The 24730-nt window shown below is 47.2% G+C and overlaps 18 non-coding genes across 18 annotated transcripts; all 18 read left to right on the top strand.

The window, feature by feature from the left end:
- Positions 1–307: 307 nt before the first annotated feature.
- LOC142273487 (U2 spliceosomal RNA) lies at positions 308–498 on the top strand. The gene has a single exon (XR_012737987.1). It is a non-coding gene; the product is annotated as a U2 spliceosomal RNA (small nuclear RNA).
- Positions 499–1615: 1117 nt separating this feature from the next.
- On the top strand, positions 1616–1806 carry LOC142273484 (U2 spliceosomal RNA). Its single transcript, XR_012737985.1, has one exon. It is a non-coding gene; the product is annotated as a U2 spliceosomal RNA (small nuclear RNA).
- Positions 1807–3726: 1920 nt separating this feature from the next.
- LOC142273524 (U2 spliceosomal RNA) lies at positions 3727–3918 on the top strand. Its single transcript, XR_012738021.1, has one exon. It is a non-coding gene; the product is annotated as a U2 spliceosomal RNA (small nuclear RNA).
- A 1920-nt stretch (positions 3919–5838) lies between these two features.
- On the top strand, positions 5839–6030 carry LOC142273523 (U2 spliceosomal RNA). Its single transcript, XR_012738020.1, has one exon. It is a non-coding gene; the product is annotated as a U2 spliceosomal RNA (small nuclear RNA).
- Positions 6031–7366: 1336 nt separating this feature from the next.
- On the top strand, positions 7367–7550 carry LOC142273525 (U2 spliceosomal RNA). Its single transcript, XR_012738022.1, has one exon. It is a non-coding gene; the product is annotated as a U2 spliceosomal RNA (small nuclear RNA).
- A 1117-nt stretch (positions 7551–8667) lies between these two features.
- Positions 8668–8858, top strand: LOC142273483 (U2 spliceosomal RNA). The gene has a single exon (XR_012737984.1). It is a non-coding gene; the product is annotated as a U2 spliceosomal RNA (small nuclear RNA).
- Positions 8859–9975: 1117 nt separating this feature from the next.
- On the top strand, positions 9976–10166 carry LOC142273482 (U2 spliceosomal RNA). The gene has a single exon (XR_012737983.1). It is a non-coding gene; the product is annotated as a U2 spliceosomal RNA (small nuclear RNA).
- A 1117-nt stretch (positions 10167–11283) lies between these two features.
- On the top strand, positions 11284–11474 carry LOC142273481 (U2 spliceosomal RNA). The gene has a single exon (XR_012737982.1). It is a non-coding gene; the product is annotated as a U2 spliceosomal RNA (small nuclear RNA).
- A 1117-nt stretch (positions 11475–12591) lies between these two features.
- On the top strand, positions 12592–12782 carry LOC142273480 (U2 spliceosomal RNA). The gene has a single exon (XR_012737981.1). It is a non-coding gene; the product is annotated as a U2 spliceosomal RNA (small nuclear RNA).
- A 1117-nt stretch (positions 12783–13899) lies between these two features.
- LOC142273479 (U2 spliceosomal RNA) lies at positions 13900–14090 on the top strand. Its single transcript, XR_012737980.1, has one exon. It is a non-coding gene; the product is annotated as a U2 spliceosomal RNA (small nuclear RNA).
- Positions 14091–15207: 1117 nt separating this feature from the next.
- On the top strand, positions 15208–15398 carry LOC142273478 (U2 spliceosomal RNA). The gene has a single exon (XR_012737979.1). It is a non-coding gene; the product is annotated as a U2 spliceosomal RNA (small nuclear RNA).
- Positions 15399–16515: 1117 nt separating this feature from the next.
- Positions 16516–16706, top strand: LOC142273477 (U2 spliceosomal RNA). The gene has a single exon (XR_012737978.1). It is a non-coding gene; the product is annotated as a U2 spliceosomal RNA (small nuclear RNA).
- Positions 16707–17823: 1117 nt separating this feature from the next.
- On the top strand, positions 17824–18014 carry LOC142273476 (U2 spliceosomal RNA). Its single transcript, XR_012737977.1, has one exon. It is a non-coding gene; the product is annotated as a U2 spliceosomal RNA (small nuclear RNA).
- A 1117-nt stretch (positions 18015–19131) lies between these two features.
- Positions 19132–19322, top strand: LOC142273475 (U2 spliceosomal RNA). The gene has a single exon (XR_012737976.1). It is a non-coding gene; the product is annotated as a U2 spliceosomal RNA (small nuclear RNA).
- Positions 19323–20439: 1117 nt separating this feature from the next.
- LOC142273522 (U2 spliceosomal RNA) lies at positions 20440–20630 on the top strand. The gene has a single exon (XR_012738019.1). It is a non-coding gene; the product is annotated as a U2 spliceosomal RNA (small nuclear RNA).
- Positions 20631–21747: 1117 nt separating this feature from the next.
- On the top strand, positions 21748–21938 carry LOC142273510 (U2 spliceosomal RNA). The gene has a single exon (XR_012738008.1). It is a non-coding gene; the product is annotated as a U2 spliceosomal RNA (small nuclear RNA).
- Positions 21939–23053: 1115 nt separating this feature from the next.
- Positions 23054–23244, top strand: LOC142273498 (U2 spliceosomal RNA). Its single transcript, XR_012737997.1, has one exon. It is a non-coding gene; the product is annotated as a U2 spliceosomal RNA (small nuclear RNA).
- Positions 23245–24361: 1117 nt separating this feature from the next.
- LOC142273486 (U2 spliceosomal RNA) lies at positions 24362–24552 on the top strand. Its single transcript, XR_012737986.1, has one exon. It is a non-coding gene; the product is annotated as a U2 spliceosomal RNA (small nuclear RNA).
- The last annotated feature ends 178 nt before the right edge of the window (positions 24553–24730 follow it).

Raw genomic sequence — 24730 nt, 5'->3', positions numbered from 1 at the left:
TGGCAGTGACGGAAAGTCAGGCAACCTGTCCTGTCCGTCTTTTTGTATCGTGAATTGGAAAGACTGCAAGGGGGAGGGGAGTTGCTTGCGCCCTAAAGGAGGAGTTATTCAGATTCATTGCAGTGGGCGGCGGCTGCAAAACGCACCATTCTTCTTGTTTTTGCTCTGCAAAGCAGCCTTTTCAAGGGTTGGCTTGGGTGACAAAATGTCTTGTGTAGGCGTGGGTTTGTCTCCCTCTCGCTCTCTCTCCCTAAGATGTGTCCGGCATAGGCCAGGGTGCCACTCGAGGCCCAAACCAATTCTGGTTATCGCTTCTCGGCCTTTTGGCTAAGATCAAGTGTAGTATCTGTTCTTATCAGTTTAATATCTGATACGTCCCCTATCTGGGGACCATATATTAAATGGATTTTTAGAACAGGGAGATGGAAAAAGAGCTTGCTCTGTCCACTCCACGCATTGACCTGGTATTGCAGTACCTCCAGGAACGGTGCACCCCTTCTTAACCCAGTTTCCAAAAGCAGAACTCGATTCACCTGATTCATATTAGCCCGATTAGCGAATTGAAATGAATTTTTATCTAACACACTTTTTACTTGCTTTATTCATCCAAATAGCAAACTCATCACCACTCAACTTCACCAACTCTGCTATGTCCCGTGCAGTATCTTGTTGTCAGTCTAATCTAGATCATGTGTAATTGAATGGAATAGATCCCTTTTGGACAAAGTGGAGTCAGATGCTGCAGTGACCACAGGTGTGAGAGGATCTACAATTGGCATCTGGTGTTATCTCTCTGCTTCCACTCCAAATAAAGTTACCTGTTGTTACCTGAACGTCAAATACTAAGAATGGGCGGCCTATGAAAGAATTAGTACTTTCATTAAGTATACTAAACCGGCTAATTGGGAATAGACAAACTGTAAAAAGCCCTCTGAGAAAGCCCCTCTCTAACCTTTGTTAGTAAGCTTTTCTGTAGCCTGCCTGTTGATGTATTTTCGGTTTGAACAGTGCACAACATGAAGAGACGGAACACTGGCGGCTTGTCACAATGCCCCCCGATGACATCACAATAGCGCTGCTGCCTAGAAAACAAGCTGCGCAGAAGAAGTTGTTCTTTGGGTGGGAGGGTGGGCTAGTGGAAGGAGGGGGCAATCTCTTTTTTTCCCGGGTGGTAGGGGGATGACAGGAGAAGGGAAGCGAGTGGTGAGAAAGGTACAGAGGGCAGGGTTTGGGGGCTGGGAAGGAAAGGGAAAAGATTAGGGTTTGGGGATGATGAAAGGGCTTTCTACGGGTAAGGATGGCAAAGGGTGGCAGTGACGGAAAGTCAGGCAACCTGTCCTGTCCGTCTTTTTGTATCGTGAATTGGAAAGACTGCAAGGGGGAGGGGAGTTGCTTGCGCCCTAAAGGAGGAGTTATTCAGATTCATTGCAGTGGGCGGCGGCTGCAAAACGCACCATTCTTCTTGTTTTTGCTCTGCAAAGCAGCCTTTTCAAGGGTTGGCTTGGGTGACAAAATGTCTTGTGTAGGCGTGGGTTTGTCTCCCTCTCGCTCTCTCTCCCTAAGATGTGTCCGGCATAGGCCAGGGTGCCACTCGAGGCCCAAACCAATTCTGGTTATCGCTTCTCGGCCTTTTGGCTAAGATCAAGTGTAGTATCTGTTCTTATCAGTTTAATATCTGATACGTCCCCTATCTGGGGACCATATATTAAATGGATTTTTAGAACAGGGAGATGGAAAAAGAGCTTGCTCTGTCCACTCCACGCATTGACCTGGTATTGCAGTACCTCCAGGAACGGTGCACCCCTTCTTAACCCAGTTTCCAAAAGCAGAACTCGATTCACCTGATTCATATTAGCCCGATTAGCGAATTGAAATGAATTTTTATCTAACACACTTTTTACTTGCTTTATTCATCCAAATAGCAAACTCATCACCACTCAACTTCACCAACTCTGCTATGTCCCGTGCAGTATCTTGTTGTCAGTCTAATCTAGATCATGTGTAATTGAATGGAATAGATCCCTTTTGGACAAAGTGGAGTCAGATGCTGCAGTGACCACAGGTGTGAGAGGATCTACAATTGGCATCTGGTGTTATCTCTCTGCTTCCACTCCAAATAAAGTTACCTGTTGTTACCTGAACGTCAAATACTAAGAATGGGCGGCCTATGAAAGAATTAGTACTTTCATTAAGTATACTAAACCGGCTAATTGGGAATAGACAAACTGTAAAAAGCCCTCTGAGAAAGCCCCTCTCTAACCTTTGTTAGTAAGCTTTTCTGTAGCCTGCCTGTTGATGTATTTTCGGTTTGAACAGTGCACAACATGAAGAGACGGAACACTGGCGGCTTGTCACAATGCCCCCCGATGACATCACAATAGCGCTGCTGCCTAGAAAACAAGCTGCGCAGAAGAAGTTGTTCTTTGGGTGGGAGGGTGGGCTAGTGGAAGGAGGGGGCAATCTCTTTTTTTCCCGGGTGGTAGGGGGATGACAGGAGAAGGGAAGCGGGTGGTGAGAAAGGTACAGAGGGCAGGGTTTGGGGGCTGGGAAGGAAAGGGAAAAGATTAGGGTTTGGGGATGATGAAAGGGCTTTCTACGGGTAAGGATGGCAAAGGGTGGCAGTGACGGAAAGTCAGGCAACCTGTCCTGTCCGTCTTTTTGTATCGTGAATTGGAAAGACTGCAAGGGGGAGGGGAGTTGCTTGCGCCCTAAAGGAGGAGTTATTCAGATTCATTGCAGTGGGCGGCGGCTGCAAAACGCACCATTCTTCTTGTTTTTGCTCTGCAAAGCAGCCTTTTCAAGGGTTGGCTTGGGTGACAAAATGTCTTGTGTAGGCGTGGGTTTGTCTCCCTCTCGCTCTCTCTCCCTAAGATGTGTCCGGCATAGGCCAGGGTGCCACTCGAGGCCCAAACCAATTCTGGTTATCGCTTCTCGGCCTTTTGGCTAAGATCAAGTGTAGTGTTGTTCGAAGAGGTGGTTTAAGCTCCAGGCCACCTTAGTACAATGATACAATGCACACTGGAAGGTTGCGCTTGCTAGTACTCTGGGTGGATAGTATATTCATCTAGAGGAAAACATGGCCCTACCAGGAACAAGGCTATTAGACTGAGTAAGGGTGGGGGGCTATGGTACAGCGTGCCCCAGGACTGACGACCCTGGAGTGAGTCTGAGCTTGCTGGCTTGGGACCCCGGCAAGCCTTGGGCTCTGTAGCACACCGTACCTTGCCTTTTCATACTTTTTGAGCATATTACCCTATCCCGGCCTTCTGGCTAGGAAGGGAAATTTTTATAATCCCGGTCGGAGGTCTGGTCAGCTTTGGGCTGAGAAACTAACACCCGGTTGGAGGTCTGGGTCAGCTTCGGCTGAGAAACCAACACCCGGTTGGAGGTCTGGGTCAGCTTCGGCTGAGAAACCAACACCCGGTTGGAGGTCCGGTTAGCCTTGGGCTGAGAAACCAACACCGGTTGACGGTCCGGGCAGTTTTGGCTGCGAAACCAACAACTAGTAGCTCTCTACTCCACTTGGGTAAGATGCCTGGGTGGACGCTGGGAGCAACGACAAGGCTCAACCAGGCTTCGGCTTGGGGGAGCACCGAAGATCCCTGACCCTTGCTGTGGCCTTCTGGCTCGGAGGGACGGGGTTGATTTTTGGGGACCCTCTCCTCACGGTGGGATCTACACGAATCCTAGCCTTTGCACTGTTTTTGGTGTGACTTCGGTCATGCTTTTTTTGTGGTGCTTTGGAAAGCTTCATTAAATCAAAAATCTGTTCTTATCAGTTTAATATCTGATACGTCCCCTATCTGGGGACCATATATTAAATGGATTTTTAGAACAGGGAGATGGAAAAAGAGCTTGCTCTGTCCACTCCACGCATTGACCTGGTATTGCAGTACCTCCAGGAACGGTGCACCCCTTCTTAACCCAGTTTCCAAAAGCAGAACTCGATTCACCTGATTCATATTAGCCCGATTAGCGAATTGAAATGAATTTTTATCTAACACACTTTTTACTTGCTTTATTCATCCAAATAGCAAACTCATCACCACTCAACTTCACCAACTCTGCTATGTCCCGTGCAGTATCTTGTTGTCAGTCTAATCTAGATCATGTGTAATTGAATGGAATAGATCCCTTTTGGACAAAGTGGAGTCAGATGCTGCAGTGACCACAGGTGTGAGAGGATCTACAATTGGCATCTGGTGTTATCTCTCTGCTTCCACTCCAAATAAAGTTACCTGTTGTTACCTGAACGTCAAATACTAAGAATGGGCGGCCTATGAAAGAATTAGTACTTTCATTAAGTATACTAAACCGGCTAATTGGGAATAGACAAACTGTAAAAAGCCCTCTGAGAAAGCCCCTCTCTAACCTTTGTTAGTAAGCTTTTCTGTAGCCTGCCTGTTGATGTATTTTCGGTTTGAACAGTGCACAACATGAAGAGACGGAACACTGGCGGCTTGTCACAATGCCCCCCGATGACATCACAATAGCGCTGCTGCCTAGAAAACAAGCTGCGCAGAAGAAGTTGTTCTTTGGGTGGGAGGGTGGGCTAGTGGAAGGAGGGGGCAATCTCTTTTTTTCCCGGGTGGTAGGGGGATGACAGGAGAAGGGAAGCGGGTGGTGAGAAAGGTACAGAGGGCAGGGTTTGGGGGCTGGGAAGGAAAGGGAAAAGATTAGGGTTTGGGGATGATGAAAGGGCTTTCTACGGGTAAGGATGGCAAAGGGTGGCAGTGACGGAAAGTCAGGCAACCTGTCCTGTCCGTCTTTTTGTATCGTGAATTGGAAAGACTGCAAGGGGGAGGGGAGTTGCTTGCGCCCTAAAGGAGGAGTTATTCAGATTCATTGCAGTGGGCGGCGGCTGCAAAACGCACCATTCTTCTTGTTTTTGCTCTGCAAAGCAGCCTTTTCAAGGGTTGGCTTGGGTGACAAAATGTCTTGTGTAGGCGTGGGTTTGTCTCCCTCTCGCTCTCTCTCCCTAAGATGTGTCCGGCATAGGCCAGGGTGCCACTCGAGGCCCAAACCAATTCTGGTTATCGCTTCTCGGCCTTTTGGCTAAGATCAAGTGTAGTGTTGTTCGAAGAGGTGGTTTAAGCTCCAGGCCACCTTAGTACAATGATACAATGCACACTGGAAGGTTGCGCTTGCTAGTACTCTGGGTGGATAGTATATTCATCTAGAGGAAAACATGGCCCTACCAGGAACGAGGCTATTAGACTGAGTAAGGGTGGGGGGCTATGGTACAGCGTGCCCCAGGACTGACGACCCTGGAGTGAGTCTGAGCTTGCTGGCTTGGGACCCCGGCAAGCCTTGGGCTCTGTAGCACACCGTACCTTGCCTTTTCATACTTTTTGAGCATATTACCCTATCCCGGCCTTCTGGCTAGGAAGGGAAATTTTTATAATCCCGGTCGGAGGTCTGGTCAGCTTTGGGCTGAGAAACTAACACCCGGTTGGAGGTCTGGGTCAGCTTCGGCTGAGAAACCAACACCCGGTTGGAGGTCTGGGTCAGCTTCGGCTGAGAAACCAACACCCGGTTGGAGGTCCGGTTAGCCTTGGGCTGAGAAACCAACACCGGTTGACGGTCCGGGCAGTTTTGGCTGCGAAACCAACAACTAGTAGCTCTCTACTCCACTTGGGTAAGATGCCTGGGTGGACGCTGGGAGCAACGACAAGGCTCAACCAGGCTTCGGCTTGGGGGAGCACCGAAGATCCCTGACCCTTGCTGTGGCCTTCTGGCTCGGAGGGACGGGGTTGATTTTTGGGGACCCTCTCCTCACGGTGGGGTCTACACGAATCCTAGCCTTTGCACTGTTTTTGGTGTGACTTCGGTCATGCTTTTTTTGTGGTGCTTTGGAAAGCTTCATTAAATCAAAAATCTGTTCTTATCAGTTTAATATCTGATACGTCCCCTATCTGGGGACCATATATTAAATGGATTTTTAGAACAGGGAGATGGAAAAAGAGCTTGCTCTGTCCACTCCACGCATTGACCTGGTATTGCAGTACCTCCAGGAACGGTGCACCCCTTCTTAACCCAGTTTCCAAAAGCAGAACTCGATTCACCTGATTCATATTAGCCCGATTAGCGAATTGAAATGAATTTTTATCTAACACACTTTTTACTTGCTTTATTCATCCAAATAGCAAACTCATCACCACTCAACTTCACCAACTCTGCTATGTCCCGTGCAGTATCTTGTTGTCAGTCTAATCTAGATCATGTGTAATTGAATGGAATAGATCCCTTTTGGACAAAGTGGAGTCAGATGCTGCAGTGACCACAGGTGTGAGAGGATCTACAATTGGCATCTGGTGTTATCTCTCTGCTTCCACTCCAAATAAAGTTACCTGTTGTTACCTGAACGTCAAATACTAAGAATGGGCGGCCTATGAAAGAATTAGTACTTTCATTAAGTATACTAAACCGGCTAATTGGGAATAGACAAACTGTAAAAAGCCCTCTGAGAAAGCCCCTCTCTAACCTTTGTTAGTAAGCTTTTCTGTAGCCTGCCTGTTGATGTATTTTCGGTTTGAACAGTGCACAACATGAAGAGACGGAACACTGGCGGCTTGTCACAATGCCCCCCGATGACATCACAATAGCGCTGCTGCCTAGAAAACAAGCTGCGCAGAAGAAGTTGTTCTTTGGGTGGGAGGGTGGGCTAGTGGAAGGAGGGGGCAATCTCTTTTTTTCCCGGGTGGTAGGGGGATGACAGGAGAAGGGAAGCGGGTGGTGAGAAAGGTACAGAGGGCAGGGTTTGGGGGCTGGGAAGGAAAGGGAAAAGATTAGGGTTTGGGGATGATGAAAGGGCTTTCTACGGGTAAGGATGGCAAAGGGTGGCAGTGACGGAAAGTCAGGCAACCTGTCCTGTCCGTCTTTTTGTATCGTGAATTGGAAAGACTGCAAGGGGGAGGGGAGTTGCTTGCGCCCTAAAGGAGGAGTTATTCAGATTCATTGCAGTGGGCGGCGGCTGCAAAACGCACCATTCTTCTTGTTTTTGCTCTGCAAAGCAGCCTTTTCAAGGGTTGGCTTGGGTGACAAAATGTCTTGTGTAGGCGTGGGTTTGTCTCCCTCTCGCTCTCTCTCCCTAAGATGTGTCCGGCATAGGCCAGGGTGCCACTCGAGGCCCAAACCAATTCTGGTTATCGCTTTTCGGCCTTTTGGCTAAGATCAAGTGTAGTCCCTTCATTGGGTTTGCCTTAGTCTTGGCTGGGAGGGGCCCGGGCTTGCACAACCGCCGGCCTCGGGGATTGTTGCGCCTTTTGGTGCTTACGTCCCCTTTTGGCTGGTGGTTCCTGGGCTCGGGAGGCGATCACCCAGGCACTGCGCTTTTGTGTGGTGGCCTGCTGGCCTTCGGGGCTACCTTGATTCTGAAAATTGCGGATGAAATCTCATCTGTTCTTATCAGTTTAATATCTGATACGTCCCCTATCTGGGGACCATATATTAAATGGATTTTTAGAACAGGGAGATGGAAAAAGAGCTTGCTCTGTCCACTCCACGCATTGACCTGGTATTGCAGTACCTCCAGGAACGGTGCACCCCTTCTTAACCCAGTTTCCAAAAGCAGAACTCGATTCACCTGATTCATATTAGCCCGATTAGCGAATTGAAATGAATTTTTATCTAACACACTTTTTACTTGCTTTATTCATCCAAATAGCAAACTCATCACCACTCAACTTCACCAACTCTGCTATGTCCCGTGCAGTATCTTGTTGTCAGTCTAATCTAGATCATGTGTAATTGAATGGAATAGATCCCTTTTGGACAAAGTGGAGTCAGATGCTGCAGTGACCACAGGTGTGAGAGGATCTACAATTGGCATCTGGTGTTATCTCTCTGCTTCCACTCCAAATAAAGTTACCTGTTGTTACCTGAACGTCAAATACTAAGAATGGGCGGCCTATGAAAGAATTAGTACTTTCATTAAGTATACTAAACCGGCTAATTGGGAATAGACAAACTGTAAAAAGCCCTCTGAGAAAGCCCCTCTCTAACCTTTGTTAGTAAGCTTTTCTGTAGCCTGCCTGTTGATGTATTTTCGGTTTGAACAGTGCACAACATGAAGAGACGGAACACTGGCGGCTTGTCACAATGCCCCCCGATGACATCACAATAGCGCTGCTGCCTAGAAAACAAGCTGCGCAGAAGAAGTTGTTCTTTGGGTGGGAGGGTGGGCTAGTGGAAGGAGGGGGCAATCTCTTTTTTTCCCGGGTGGTAGGGGGATGACAGGAGAAGGGAAGCGGGTGGTGAGAAAGGTACAGAGGGCAGGGTTTGGGGGCTGGGAAGGAAAGGGAAAAGATTAGGGTTTGGGGATGATGAAAGGGCTTTCTACGGGTAAGGATGGCAAAGGGTGGCAGTGACGGAAAGTCAGGCAACCTGTCCTGTCCGTCTTTTTGTATCGTGAATTGGAAAGACTGCAAGGGGGAGGGGAGTTGCTTGCGCCCTAAAGGAGGAGTTATTCAGATTCATTGCAGTGGGCGGCGGCTGCAAAACGCACCATTCTTCTTGTTTTTGCTCTGCAAAGCAGCCTTTTCAAGGGTTGGCTTGGGTGACAAAATGTCTTGTGTAGGCGTGGGTTTGTCTCCCTCTCGCTCTCTCTCCCTAAGATGTGTCCGGCATAGGCCAGGGTGCCACTCGAGGCCCAAACCAATTCTGGTTATCGCTTCTCGGCCTTTTGGCTAAGATCAAGTGTAGTATCTGTTCTTATCAGTTTAATATCTGATACGTCCCCTATCTGGGGACCATATATTAAATGGATTTTTAGAACAGGGAGATGGAAAAAGAGCTTGCTCTGTCCACTCCACGCATTGACCTGGTATTGCAGTACCTCCAGGAACGGTGCACCCCTTCTTAACCCAGTTTCCAAAAGCAGAACTCGATTCACCTGATTCATATTAGCCCGATTAGCGAATTGAAATGAATTTTTATCTAACACACTTTTTACTTGCTTTATTCATCCAAATAGCAAACTCATCACCACTCAACTTCACCAACTCTGCTATGTCCCGTGCAGTATCTTGTTGTCAGTCTAATCTAGATCATGTGTAATTGAATGGAATAGATCCCTTTTGGACAAAGTGGAGTCAGATGCTGCAGTGACCACAGGTGTGAGAGGATCTACAATTGGCATCTGGTGTTATCTCTCTGCTTCCACTCCAAATAAAGTTACCTGTTGTTACCTGAACGTCAAATACTAAGAATGGGCGGCCTATGAAAGAATTAGTACTTTCATTAAGTATACTAAACCGGCTAATTGGGAATAGACAAACTGTAAAAAGCCCTCTGAGAAAGCCCCTCTCTAACCTTTGTTAGTAAGCTTTTCTGTAGCCTGCCTGTTGATGTATTTTCGGTTTGAACAGTGCACAACATGAAGAGACGGAACACTGGCGGCTTGTCACAATGCCCCCCGATGACATCACAATAGCGCTGCTGCCTAGAAAACAAGCTGCGCAGAAGAAGTTGTTCTTTGGGTGGGAGGGTGGGCTAGTGGAAGGAGGGGGCAATCTCTTTTTTTCCCGGGTGGTAGGGGGATGACAGGAGAAGGGAAGCGGGTGGTGAGAAAGGTACAGAGGGCAGGGTTTGGGGGCTGGGAAGGAAAGGGAAAAGATTAGGGTTTGGGGATGATGAAAGGGCTTTCTACGGGTAAGGATGGCAAAGGGTGGCAGTGACGGAAAGTCAGGCAACCTGTCCTGTCCGTCTTTTTGTATCGTGAATTGGAAAGACTGCAAGGGGGAGGGGAGTTGCTTGCGCCCTAAAGGAGGAGTTATTCAGATTCATTGCAGTGGGCGGCGGCTGCAAAACGCACCATTCTTCTTGTTTTTGCTCTGCAAAGCAGCCTTTTCAAGGGTTGGCTTGGGTGACAAAATGTCTTGTGTAGGCGTGGGTTTGTCTCCCTCTCGCTCTCTCTCCCTAAGATGTGTCCGGCATAGGCCAGGGTGCCACTCGAGGCCCAAACCAATTCTGGTTATCGCTTCTCGGCCTTTTGGCTAAGATCAAGTGTAGTATCTGTTCTTATCAGTTTAATATCTGATACGTCCCCTATCTGGGGACCATATATTAAATGGATTTTTAGAACAGGGAGATGGAAAAAGAGCTTGCTCTGTCCACTCCACGCATTGACCTGGTATTGCAGTACCTCCAGGAACGGTGCACCCCTTCTTAACCCAGTTTCCAAAAGCAGAACTCGATTCACCTGATTCATATTAGCCCGATTAGCGAATTGAAATGAATTTTTATCTAACACACTTTTTACTTGCTTTATTCATCCAAATAGCAAACTCATCACCACTCAACTTCACCAACTCTGCTATGTCCCGTGCAGTATCTTGTTGTCAGTCTAATCTAGATCATGTGTAATTGAATGGAATAGATCCCTTTTGGACAAAGTGGAGTCAGATGCTGCAGTGACCACAGGTGTGAGAGGATCTACAATTGGCATCTGGTGTTATCTCTCTGCTTCCACTCCAAATAAAGTTACCTGTTGTTACCTGAACGTCAAATACTAAGAATGGGCGGCCTATGAAAGAATTAGTACTTTCATTAAGTATACTAAACCGGCTAATTGGGAATAGACAAACTGTAAAAAGCCCTCTGAGAAAGCCCCTCTCTAACCTTTGTTAGTAAGCTTTTCTGTAGCCTGCCTGTTGATGTATTTTCGGTTTGAACAGTGCACAACATGAAGAGACGGAACACTGGCGGCTTGTCACAATGCCCCCCGATGACATCACAATAGCGCTGCTGCCTAGAAAACAAGCTGCGCAGAAGAAGTTGTTCTTTGGGTGGGAGGGTGGGCTAGTGGAAGGAGGGGGCAATCTCTTTTTTTCCCGGGTGGTAGGGGGATGACAGGAGAAGGGAAGCGGGTGGTGAGAAAGGTACAGAGGGCAGGGTTTGGGGGCTGGGAAGGAAAGGGAAAAGATTAGGGTTTGGGGATGATGAAAGGGCTTTCTACGGGTAAGGATGGCAAAGGGTGGCAGTGACGGAAAGTCAGGCAACCTGTCCTGTCCGTCTTTTTGTATCGTGAATTGGAAAGACTGCAAGGGGGAGGGGAGTTGCTTGCGCCCTAAAGGAGGAGTTATTCAGATTCATTGCAGTGGGCGGCGGCTGCAAAACGCACCATTCTTCTTGTTTTTGCTCTGCAAAGCAGCCTTTTCAAGGGTTGGCTTGGGTGACAAAATGTCTTGTGTAGGCGTGGGTTTGTCTCCCTCTCGCTCTCTCTCCCTAAGATGTGTCCGGCATAGGCCAGGGTGCCACTCGAGGCCCAAACCAATTCTGGTTATCGCTTCTCGGCCTTTTGGCTAAGATCAAGTGTAGTATCTGTTCTTATCAGTTTAATATCTGATACGTCCCCTATCTGGGGACCATATATTAAATGGATTTTTAGAACAGGGAGATGGAAAAAGAGCTTGCTCTGTCCACTCCACGCATTGACCTGGTATTGCAGTACCTCCAGGAACGGTGCACCCCTTCTTAACCCAGTTTCCAAAAGCAGAACTCGATTCACCTGATTCATATTAGCCCGATTAGCGAATTGAAATGAATTTTTATCTAACACACTTTTTACTTGCTTTATTCATCCAAATAGCAAACTCATCACCACTCAACTTCACCAACTCTGCTATGTCCCGTGCAGTATCTTGTTGTCAGTCTAATCTAGATCATGTGTAATTGAATGGAATAGATCCCTTTTGGACAAAGTGGAGTCAGATGCTGCAGTGACCACAGGTGTGAGAGGATCTACAATTGGCATCTGGTGTTATCTCTCTGCTTCCACTCCAAATAAAGTTACCTGTTGTTACCTGAACGTCAAATACTAAGAATGGGCGGCCTATGAAAGAATTAGTACTTTCATTAAGTATACTAAACCGGCTAATTGGGAATAGACAAACTGTAAAAAGCCCTCTGAGAAAGCCCCTCTCTAACCTTTGTTAGTAAGCTTTTCTGTAGCCTGCCTGTTGATGTATTTTCGGTTTGAACAGTGCACAACATGAAGAGACGGAACACTGGCGGCTTGTCACAATGCCCCCCGATGACATCACAATAGCGCTGCTGCCTAGAAAACAAGCTGCGCAGAAGAAGTTGTTCTTTGGGTGGGAGGGTGGGCTAGTGGAAGGAGGGGGCAATCTCTTTTTTTCCCGGGTGGTAGGGGGATGACAGGAGAAGGGAAGCGGGTGGTGAGAAAGGTACAGAGGGCAGGGTTTGGGGGCTGGGAAGGAAAGGGAAAAGATTAGGGTTTGGGGATGATGAAAGGGCTTTCTACGGGTAAGGATGGCAAAGGGTGGCAGTGACGGAAAGTCAGGCAACCTGTCCTGTCCGTCTTTTTGTATCGTGAATTGGAAAGACTGCAAGGGGGAGGGGAGTTGCTTGCGCCCTAAAGGAGGAGTTATTCAGATTCATTGCAGTGGGCGGCGGCTGCAAAACGCACCATTCTTCTTGTTTTTGCTCTGCAAAGCAGCCTTTTCAAGGGTTGGCTTGGGTGACAAAATGTCTTGTGTAGGCGTGGGTTTGTCTCCCTCTCGCTCTCTCTCCCTAAGATGTGTCCGGCATAGGCCAGGGTGCCACTCGAGGCCCAAACCAATTCTGGTTATCGCTTCTCGGCCTTTTGGCTAAGATCAAGTGTAGTATCTGTTCTTATCAGTTTAATATCTGATACGTCCCCTATCTGGGGACCATATATTAAATGGATTTTTAGAACAGGGAGATGGAAAAAGAGCTTGCTCTGTCCACTCCACGCATTGACCTGGTATTGCAGTACCTCCAGGAACGGTGCACCCCTTCTTAACCCAGTTTCCAAAAGCAGAACTCGATTCACCTGATTCATATTAGCCCGATTAGCGAATTGAAATGAATTTTTATCTAACACACTTTTTACTTGCTTTATTCATCCAAATAGCAAACTCATCACCACTCAACTTCACCAACTCTGCTATGTCCCGTGCAGTATCTTGTTGTCAGTCTAATCTAGATCATGTGTAATTGAATGGAATAGATCCCTTTTGGACAAAGTGGAGTCAGATGCTGCAGTGACCACAGGTGTGAGAGGATCTACAATTGGCATCTGGTGTTATCTCTCTGCTTCCACTCCAAATAAAGTTACCTGTTGTTACCTGAACGTCAAATACTAAGAATGGGCGGCCTATGAAAGAATTAGTACTTTCATTAAGTATACTAAACCGGCTAATTGGGAATAGACAAACTGTAAAAAGCCCTCTGAGAAAGCCCCTCTCTAACCTTTGTTAGTAAGCTTTTCTGTAGCCTGCCTGTTGATGTATTTTCGGTTTGAACAGTGCACAACATGAAGAGACGGAACACTGGCGGCTTGTCACAATGCCCCCCGATGACATCACAATAGCGCTGCTGCCTAGAAAACAAGCTGCGCAGAAGAAGTTGTTCTTTGGGTGGGAGGGTGGGCTAGTGGAAGGAGGGGGCAATCTCTTTTTTTCCCGGGTGGTAGGGGGATGACAGGAGAAGGGAAGCGGGTGGTGAGAAAGGTACAGAGGGCAGGGTTTGGGGGCTGGGAAGGAAAGGGAAAAGATTAGGGTTTGGGGATGATGAAAGGGCTTTCTACGGGTAAGGATGGCAAAGGGTGGCAGTGACGGAAAGTCAGGCAACCTGTCCTGTCCGTCTTTTTGTATCGTGAATTGGAAAGACTGCAAGGGGGAGGGGAGTTGCTTGCGCCCTAAAGGAGGAGTTATTCAGATTCATTGCAGTGGGCGGCGGCTGCAAAACGCACCATTCTTCTTGTTTTTGCTCTGCAAAGCAGCCTTTTCAAGGGTTGGCTTGGGTGACAAAATGTCTTGTGTAGGCGTGGGTTTGTCTCCCTCTCGCTCTCTCTCCCTAAGATGTGTCCGGCATAGGCCAGGGTGCCACTCGAGGCCCAAACCAATTCTGGTTATCGCTTCTCGGCCTTTTGGCTAAGATCAAGTGTAGTATCTGTTCTTATCAGTTTAATATCTGATACGTCCCCTATCTGGGGACCATATATTAAATGGATTTTTAGAACAGGGAGATGGAAAAAGAGCTTGCTCTGTCCACTCCACGCATTGACCTGGTATTGCAGTACCTCCAGGAACGGTGCACCCCTTCTTAACCCAGTTTCCAAAAGCAGAACTCGATTCACCTGATTCATATTAGCCCGATTAGCGAATTGAAATGAATTTTTATCTAACACACTTTTTACTTGCTTTATTCATCCAAATAGCAAACTCATCACCACTCAACTTCACCAACTCTGCTATGTCCCGTGCAGTATCTTGTTGTCAGTCTAATCTAGATCATGTGTAATTGAATGGAATAGATCCCTTTTGGACAAAGTGGAGTCAGATGCTGCAGTGACCACAGGTGTGAGAGGATCTACAATTGGCATCTGGTGTTATCTCTCTGCTTCCACTCCAAATAAAGTTACCTGTTGTTACCTGAACGTCAAATACTAAGAATGGGCGGCCTATGAAAGAATTAGTACTTTCATTAAGTATACTAAACCGGCTAATTGGGAATAGACAAACTGTAAAAAGCCCTCTGAGAAAGCCCCTCTCTAACCTTTGTTAGTAAGCTTTTCTGTAGCCTGCCTGTTGATGTATTTTCGGTTTGAACAGTGCACAACATGAAGAGACGGAACACTGGCGGCTTGTCACAATGCCCCCCGATGACATCACAATAGCGCTGCTGCCTAGAAAACAAGCTGCGCAGAAGAAGTTGTTCTTTGGGTGGGAGGGTGGGCTAGTGGAAGGAGGGGGCAATCTCTTTTTTTCCCGGGTGGTAGGGGGATGACAGGAGAAGGGAAGCGGGTGGTGAGAAAGGTACAGAGGGCAGGGTTTGGGGGCTGGGAAGGAAAGGGAAAAGATTAGGGTTTGGGGATGATGAAAGGGCTTTCTACGGGTAAGGATGGCAAAGGGTGGCAGTGACGGAAAGTCAGGCAACCTGTCCTGTCCGTCTTTTTGTATCGTGAATTGGAAAGACTGCAAGGGGGAGGGGAGTTGCTTGCGCCCTAAAGGAGGAGTTATTCAGATTCATTGCAGTGGGCGGCGGCTGCAAAACGCACCATTCTTCTTGTTTTTGCTCTGCAAAGCAGCCTTTTCAAGGGTTGGCTTGGGTGACAAAATGTCTTGTGTAGGCGTGGGTTTGTCTCCCTCTCGCTCTCTCTCCCTAAGATGTGTCCGGCATAGGCCAGGGTGCCACTCGAGGCCCAAACCAATTCTGGTTATCGCTTCTCGGCCTTTTGGCTAAGATCAAGTGTAGTATCTGTTCTTATCAGTTTAATATCTGATACGTCCCCTATCTGGGGACCATATATTAAATGGATTTTTAGAACAGGGAGATGGAAAAAGAGCTTGCTCTGTCCACTCCACGCATTGACCTGGTATTGCAGTACCTCCAGGAACGGTGCACCCCTTCTTAACCCAGTTTCCAAAAGCAGAACTCGATTCACCTGATTCATATTAGCCCGATTAGCGAATTGAAATGAATTTTTATCTAACACACTTTTTACTTGCTTTATTCATCCAAATAGCAAACTCATCACCACTCAACTTCACCAACTCTGCTATGTCCCGTGCAGTATCTTGTTGTCAGTCTAATCTAGATCATGTGTAATTGAATGGAATAGATCCCTTTTGGACAAAGTGGAGTCAGATGCTGCAGTGACCACAGGTGTGAGAGGATCTACAATTGGCATCTGGTGTTATCTCTCTGCTTCCACTCCAAATAAAGTTACCTGTTGTTACCTGAACGTCAAATACTAAGAATGGGCGGCCTATGAAAGAATTAGTACTTTCATTAAGTATACTAAACCGGCTAATTGGGAATAGACAAACTGTAAAAAGCCCTCTGAGAAAGCCCCTCTCTAACCTTTGTTAGTAAGCTTTTCTGTAGCCTGCCTGTTGATGTATTTTCGGTTTGAACAGTGCACAACATGAAGAGACGGAACACTGGCGGCTTGTCACAATGCCCCCCGATGACATCACAATAGCGCTGCTGCCTAGAAAACAAGCTGCGCAGAAGAAGTTGTTCTTTGGGTGGGAGGGTGGGCTAGTGGAAGGAGGGGGCAATCTCTTTTTTTCCCGGGTGGTAGGGGGATGACAGGAGAAGGGAAGCGGGTGGTGAGAAAGGTACAGAGGGCAGGGTTTGGGGGCTGGGAAGGAAAGGGAAAAGATTAGGGTTTGGGGATGATGAAAGGGCTTTCTACGGGTAAGGATGGCAAAGGGTGGCAGTGACGGAAAGTCAGGCAACCTGTCCTGTCCGTCTTTTTGTATCGTGAATTGGAAAGACTGCAAGGGGGAGGGGAGTTGCTTGCGCCCTAAAGGAGGAGTTATTCAGATTCATTGCAGTGGGCGGCGGCTGCAAAACGCACCATTCTTCTTGTTTTTGCTCTGCAAAGCAGCCTTTTCAAGGGTTGGCTTGGGTGACAAAATGTCTTGTGTAGGCGTGGGTTTGTCTCCCTCTCGCTCTCTCTCCCTAAGATGTGTCCGGCATAGGCCAGGGTGCCACTCGAGGCCCAAACCAATTCTGGTTATCGCTTCTCGGCCTTTTGGCTAAGATCAAGTGTAGTATCTGTTCTTATCAGTTTAATATCTGATACGTCCCCTATCTGGGGACCATATATTAAATGGATTTTTAGAACAGGGAGATGGAAAAAGAGCTTGCTCTGTCCACTCCACGCATTGACCTGGTATTGCAGTACCTCCAGGAACGGTGCACCCCTTCTTAACCCAGTTTCCAAAAGCAGAACTCGATTCACCTGATTCATATTAGCCCGATTAGCGAATTGAAATGAATTTTTATCTAACACACTTTTTACTTGCTTTATTCATCCAAATAGCAAACTCATCACCACTCAACTTCACCAACTCTGCTATGTCCCGTGCAGTATCTTGTTGTCAGTCTAATCTAGATCATGTGTAATTGAATGGAATAGATCCCTTTTGGACAAAGTGGAGTCAGATGCTGCAGTGACCACAGGTGTGAGAGGATCTACAATTGGCATCTGGTGTTATCTCTCTGCTTCCACTCCAAATAAAGTTACCTGTTGTTACCTGAACGTCAAATACTAAGAATGGGCGGCCTATGAAAGAATTAGTACTTTCATTAAGTATACTAAACCGGCTAATTGGGAATAGACAAACTGTAAAAAGCCCTCTGAGAAAGCCCCTCTCTAACCTTTGTTAGTAAGCTTTTCTGTAGCCTGCCTGTTGATGTATTTTCGGTTTGAACAGTGCACAACATGAAGAGACGGAACACTGGCGGCTTGTCACAATGCCCCCCGATGACATCACAATAGCGCTGCTGCCTAGAAAACAAGCTGCGCAGAAGAAGTTGTTCTTTGGGTGGGAGGGTGGGCTAGTGGAAGGAGGGGGCAATCTCTTTTTTTCCCGGGTGGTAGGGGGATGACAGGAGAAGGGAAGCGGGTGGTGAGAAAGGTACAGAGGGCAGGGTTTGGGGGCTGGGAAGGAAAGGGAAAAGATTAGGGTTTGGGGATGATGAAAGGGCTTTCTACGGGTAAGGATGGCAAAGGGTGGCAGTGACGGAAAGTCAGGCAACCTGTCCTGTCCGTCTTTTTGTATCGTGAATTGGAAAGACTGCAAGGGGGAGGGGAGTTGCTTGCGCCCTAAAGGAGGAGTTATTCAGATTCATTGCAGTGGGCGGCGGCTGCAAAACGCACCATTCTTCTTGTTTTTGCTCTGCAAAGCAGCCTTTTCAAGGGTTGGCTTGGGTGACAAAATGTCTTGTGTAGGCGTGGGTTTGTCTCCCTCTCGCTCTCTCTCCCTAAGATGTGTCCGGCATAGGCCAGGGTGCCACTCGAGGCCCAAACCAATTCTGGTTATCGCTTCTCGGCCTTTTGGCTAAGATCAAGTGTAGTATCTGTTCTTATCAGTTTAATATCTGATACGTCCCCTATCTGGGGACCATATATTAAATGGATTTTTAGAACAGGGAGATGGAAAAAGAGCTTGCTCTGTCCACTCCACGCATTGACCTGGTATTGCAGTACCTCCAGGAACGGTGCACCCCTTCTTAACCCAGTTTCCAAAAGCAGAACTCGATTCACCTGATTCATATTAGCCCGATTAGCGAATTGAAATGAATTTTTATCTAACACACTTTTTACTTGCTTTATTCATCCAAATAGCAAACTCATCACCACTCAACTTCACCAACTCTGCTATGTCCCGTGCAGTATCTTGTTGTCAGTCTAATCTAGATCATGTGTAATTGAATGGAATAGATCCCTTTTGGACAAAGTGGAGTCAGATGCTGCAGTGACCACAGGTGTGAGAGGATCTACAATTGGCATCTGGTGTTATCTCTCTGCTTCCACTCCAAATAAAGTTACCTGTTGTTACCTGAACGTCAAATACTAAGAATGGGCGGCCTATGAAAGAATTAGTACTTTCATTAAGTATACTAAACCGGCTAATTGGGAATAGACAAACTGTAAAAAGCCCTCTGAGAAAGCCCCTCTCTAACCTTTGTTAGTAAGCTTTTCTGTAGCCTGCCTGTTGATGTATTTTCGGTTTGAACAGTGCACAACATGAAGAGACGGAACACTGGCGGCTTGTCACAATGCCCCCCGATGACATCACAATAGCGCTGCTGCCTAGAAAACAAGCTGCGCAGAAGAAGTTGTTCTTTGGGTGGGAGGGTGGGCTAGTGGAAGGAGGGGGCAATCTCTTTTTTTCCCGGGTGGTAGGGGGATGACAGGAGAAGGGAAGCGGGTGGTGAGAAAGGTACAGAGGGCAGGGTTTGGGGGCTGGGAAGGAAAGGGAAAAGATTAGGGTTTGGGGATGATGAAAGGGCTTTCTACGGGTAAGGATGGCAAAGGGTGGCAGTGACGGAAAGTCAGGCAACCTGTCCTGTCCGTCTTTTTGTATCGTGAATTGGAAAGACTGCAAGGGGGAGGGGAGTTGCTTGCGCCCTAAAGGAGGAGTTATTCAGATTCATTGCAGTGGGCGGCGGCTGCAAAACGCACCATTCTTCTTGTTTTTGCTCTGCAAAGCAGCCTTTTCAAGGGTTGGCTTGGGTGACAAAATGTCTTGTGTAGGCGTGGGTTTGTCTCCCTCTCGCTCTCTCTCCCTAAGATGTGTCCGGCATAGGCCAGGGTGCCACTCGAGGCCCAAACCAATTCTGGTTATCGCTTCTCGGCCTTTTGGCTAAGATCAAGTGTAGTATCTGTTCTTATCAGTTTAATATCTGATACGTCCCCTATCTGGGGACCATATATTAAATGGATTTTTAGAACAGGGAGATGGAAAAAGAGCTTGCTCTGTCCACTCCACGCATTGACCTGGTATTGCAGTACCTCCAGGAACGGTGCACCCCTTCTTAACCCAGTTTCCAAAAGCAGAACTCGATTCACCTGATTCATATTAGCCCGATTAGCGAATTGAAATGAATTTTTATCTAACACACTTTTTACTTGCTTTATTCATCCAAATAGCAAACTCATCACCACTCAACTTCACCAACTCTGCTATGTCCCGTGCAGTATCTTGTTGTCAGTCTAATCTAGATCATGTGTAATTGAATGGAATAGATCCCTTTTGGACAAAGTGGAGTCAGATGCTGCAGTGACCACAGGTGTGAGAGGATCTACAATTGGCATCTGGTGTTATCTCTCTGCTTCCACTCCAAATAAAGTTACCTGTTGTTACCTGAACGTCAAATACTAAGAATGGGCGGCCTATGAAAGAATTAGTACTTTCATTAAGTATACTAAACCGGCTAATTGGGAATAGACAAACTGTAAAAAGCCCTCTGAGAAAGCCCCTCTCTAACCTTTGTTAGTAAGCTTTTCTGTAGCCTGCCTGTTGATGTATTTTCGGTTTGAACAGTGCACAACATGAAGAGACGGAACACTGGCGGCTTGTCACAATGCCCCCCGATGACATCACAATAGCGCTGCTGCCTAGAAAACAAGCTGCGCAGAAGAAGTTGTTCTTTGGGTGGGAGGGTGGGCTAGTGGAAGGAGGGGGCAATCTCTTTTTTTCCCGGGTGGTAGGGGGATGACAGGAGAAGGGAAGCGGGTGGTGAGAAAGGTACAGAGGGCAGGGTTTGGGGGCTGGGAAGGAAAGGGAAAAGATTAGGGTTTGGGGATGATGAAAGGGCTTTCTACGGGTAAGGATGGCAAAGGGTGGCAGTGACGGAAAGTCAGGCAACCTGTCCTGTCCGTCTTTTTGTATCGTGAATTGGAAAGACTGCAAGGGGGAGGGGAGTTGCTTGCGCCCTAAAGGAGGAGTTATTCAGATTCATTGCAGTGGGCGGCGGCTGCAAAACGCACCATTCTTCTTGTTTTTGCTCTGCAAAGCAGCCTTTTCAAGGGTTGGCTTGGGTGACAAAATGTCTTGTGTAGGCGTGGGTTTGTCTCCCTCTCGCTCTCTCTCCCTAAGATGTGTCCGGCATAGGCCAGGGTGCCACTCGAGGCCCAAACCAATTCTGGTTATCGCTTCTCGGCCTTTTGGCTAAGATCAAGTGTAGTATCTGTTCTTATCAGTTTAATATCTGATACGTCCCCTATCTGGGGACCATATATTAAATGGATTTTTAGAACAGGGAGATGGAAAAAGAGCTTGCTCTGTCCACTCCACGCATTGACCTGGTATTGCAGTACCTCCAGGAACGGTGCACCCCTTCTTAACCCAGTTTCCAAAAGCAGAACTCGATTCACCTGATTCATATTAGCCCGATTAGCGAATTGAAATGAATTTTTATCTAACACACTTTTTACTTGCTTTATTCATCCAAATAGCAAACTCATCACCACTCAACTTCACCAACTCTGCTATGTCCCGTGCAGTATCTTGTTGTCAGTCTAATCTAGATCATGTGTAATTGAATGGAATAGATCCCTTTTGGACAAAGTGGAGTCAGATGCTGCAGTGACCACAGGTGTGAGAGGATCTACAATTGGCATCTGGTGTTATCTCTCTGCTTCCACTCCAAATAAAGTTACCTGTTGTTACCTGAACGTCAAATACTAAGAATGGGCGGCCTATGAAAGAATTAGTACTTTCATTAAGTATACTAAACCGGCTAATTGGGAATAGACAAACTGTAAAAAGCCCTCTGAGAAAGCCCCTCTCTAACCTTTGTTAGTAAGCTTTTCTGTAGCCTGCCTGTTGATGTATTTTCGGTTTGAACAGTGCACAACATGAAGAGACGGAACACTGGCGGCTTGTCACAATGCCCCCCGATGACATCACAATAGCGCTGCTGCCTAGAAAACAAGCTGCGCAGAAGAAGTTGTTCTTTGGGTGGGAGGGTGGGCTAGTGGAAGGAGGGGGCAATCTCTTTTTTTCCCGGGTGGTAGGGGGATGACAGGAGAAGGGAAGCGGGTGGTGAGAAAGGTACAGAGGGCAGGGTTTGGGGGCTGGGAAGGAAAGGGAAAAGATTAGGGTTTGGGGATGATGAAAGGGCTTTCTACGGGTAAGGATGGCAAAGGGTGGCAGTGACGGAAAGTCAGGCAACCTGTCCTGTCCGTCTTTTTGTATCGTGAATTGGAAAGACTGCAAGGGGGAGGGGAGTTGCTTGCGCCCTAAAGGAGGAGTTATTCAGATTCATTGCAGTGGGCGGCGGCTGCAAAACGCACCATTCTTCTTGTTTTTGCTCTGCAAAGCAGCCTTTTCAAGGGTTGGCTTGGGTGACAAAATGTCTTGTGTAGGCGTGGGTTTGTCTCCCTCTCGCTCTCTCTCCCTAAGATGTGTCCGGCATAGGCCAGGGTGCCACTCGAGGCCCAAACCAATTCTGGTTATCGCTTCTCGGCCTTTTGGCTAAGATCAAGTGTAGTATCTGTTCTTATCAGTTTAATATCTGATACGTCCCCTATCTGGGGACCATATATTAAATGGATTTTTAGAACAGGGAGATGGAAAAAGAGCTTGCTCTGTCCACTCCACGCATTGACCTGGTATTGCAGTACCTCCAGGAACGGTGCACCCCTTCTTAACCCAGTTTCCAAAAGCAGAACTCGATTCACCTGATTCATATTAGCCCGATTAGCGAATTGAAATGAATTTTTATCTAACACACTTTTTACTTGCTTTATTCATCCAAATAGCAAACTCATCACCACTCAACTTCACCAACTCTGCTATGTCCCGTGCAGTATCTTGTTGTCAGTCTAATCTAGATCATGTGTAATTGAATGGAATAGATCCCTTTTGGACAAAGTGGAGTCAGATGCTGCAGTGACCACAGGTGTGAGAGGATCTACAATTGGCATCTGGTGTTATCTCTCTGCTTCCACTCCAAATAAAGTTACCTGTTGTTACCTGAACGTCAAATACTAAGAATGGGCGGCCTATGAAAGAATTAGTACTTTCATTAAGTATACTAAACCGGCTAATTGGGAATAGACAAACTGTAAAAAGCCTCTGAGAAAGCCCCTCTCTAACCTTTGTTAGTAAGCTTTTCTGTAGCCTGCCTGTTGATGTATTTTCGGTTTGAACAGTGCACAACATGAAGAGACGGAACACTGGCGGCTTGTCACAATGCCCCCCGATGACATCACAATAGCGCTGCTGCCTAGAAAACAAGCTGCGCAGAAGAAGTTGTTCTTTGGGTGGGAGGGTGGGCTAGTGGAAGGAGGGGGCAATCTCTTTTTTTCCCGGGTGGTAGGGGGATGACAGGAGAAGGGAAGCGGGTGGTGAGAAAGGTACAGAGGGCAGGGTTTGGGGGCTGGGAAGGAAAGGGAAAAGATTAGGGTTTGGGATGATGAAAGGGCTTTCTACGGGTAAGGATGGCAAAGGGTGGCAGTGACGGAAAGTCAGGCAACCTGTCCTGTCCGTCTTTTTGTATCGTGAATTGGAAAGACTGCAAGGGGGAGGGGAGTTGCTTGCGCCCTAAAGGAGGAGTTATTCAGATTCATTGCAGTGGGCGGCGGCTGCAAAACGCACCATTCTTCTTGTTTTTGCTCTGCAAAGCAGCCTTTTCAAGGGTTGGCTTGGGTGACAAAATGTCTTGTGTAGGCGTGGGTTTGTCTCCCTCTCGCTCTCTCTCCCTAAGATGTGTCCGGCATAGGCCAGGGTGCCACTCGAGGCCCAAACCAATTCTGGTTATCGCTTCTCGGCCTTTTGGCTAAGATCAAGTGTAGTATCTGTTCTTATCAGTTTAATATCTGATACGTCCCCTATCTGGGGACCATATATTAAATGGATTTTTAGAACAGGGAGATGGAAAAAGAGCTTGCTCTGTCCACTCCACGCATTGACCTGGTATTGCAGTACCTCCAGGAACGGTGCACCCCTTCTTAACCCAGTTTCCAAAAGCAGAACTCGATTCACCTGATTCATATTAGCCCGATTAGCGAATTGAAATGAATTTTTATCTAACACACTTTTTACTTGCTTTATTCATCCAAATAGCAAACTCATCACCACTCAACTTCACCAACTCTGCTATGTCCCGTGCAGTATCTTGTTGTCAGTCTAATCTAGATCATGTGTAATTGAATGGAATAGATCCCTTTTGGACAAAGTGGAGTCAGATGCTGCAGTGACCACAGGTGTGAGAGGATCTACAATTGGCATCTGGTGTTATCTCTCTGCTTCCACTCCAAATAAAGTTACCTGTTGTTACCTGAACGTCAAATACTAAGAATGGGCGGCCTATGAAAGAATTAGTACTTTCATTAAGTATACTAAACCGGCTAATTGGGAATAGACAAACTGTAAAAAGCCCTCTGAGAAAGCCCCTCTCTAACCTTTGTTAGTAAGCTTTTCTGTAGCCTGCCTGTTGATGTATTTTCGGTTTGAACAGTGCACAACATGAAGAGACGGAACACTGGCGGCTTGTCACAATGCCCCCCGATGACATCACAATAGCGCTGCTGCCTAGAAAACAAGCTGCGCAGAAGAAGTTGTTCTTTGGGTGGGAGGGTGGGCTAGTGGAAGGAGGGGGCAATCTCTTTTTTTCCCGGGTGGTAGGGGGATGACAGGAGAAGGGAAGCGGGTGGTGAGAAAGGTACAGAGGGCAGGGTTTGGGGGCTGGGAAGGAAAGGGAAAAGATTAGGGTTTGGGGATGATGAAAGGGCTTTCTACGGGTAAGGATGGCAAAGGGTGGCAGTGACGGAAAGTCAGGCAACCTGTCCTGTCCGTCTTTTTGTATCGTGAATTGGAAAGACTGCAAGGGGGAGGGGAGTTGCTTGCGCCCTAAAGGAGGAGTTATTCAGATTCATTGCAGTGGGCGGCGGCTGCAAAACGCACCATTCTTCTTGTTTTTGCTCTGCAAAGCAGCCTTTTCAAGGGTTGGCTTGGGTGACAAAATGTCTTGTGTAGGCGTGGGTTTGTCTCCCTCTCGCTCTCTCTCCCTAAGATGTGTCCGGCATAGGCCAGGGTGCCACTCGAGGCCCAAACCAATTCTGGTTATCGCTTCTCGGCCTTTTGGCTAAGATCAAGTGTAGTATCTGTTCTTATCAGTTTAATATCTGATACGTCCCCTATCTGGGGACCATATATTAAATGGATTTTTAGAACAGGGAGATGGAAAAAGAGCTTGCTCTGTCCACTCCACGCATTGACCTGGTATTGCAGTACCTCCAGGAACGGTGCACCCCTTCTTAACCCAGTTTCCAAAAGCAGAACTCGATTCACCTGATTCATATTAGCCCGATTAGCGAATTGAAATGAATTTTTATCTAACACACTTTTTACTTGCTTTATTCATCCAAATAGCAAACTCATCACCACTCAACTTCACCAACTCTGCTATGTCCCGTGCAGTATCTTGTTGTCAG

Source organism: Anomaloglossus baeobatrachus, unplaced genomic scaffold, assembly GCF_048569485.1.
Source record: "Anomaloglossus baeobatrachus isolate aAnoBae1 unplaced genomic scaffold, aAnoBae1.hap1 Scaffold_3639, whole genome shotgun sequence".
In the NCBI taxonomy this organism is placed as follows: Eukaryota; Metazoa; Chordata; class Amphibia; order Anura; family Aromobatidae; genus Anomaloglossus; species Anomaloglossus baeobatrachus.
Note: the sequence above shows the minus strand (reverse complement) of the source record. Positions and strands in the feature narration are given on the sequence as shown.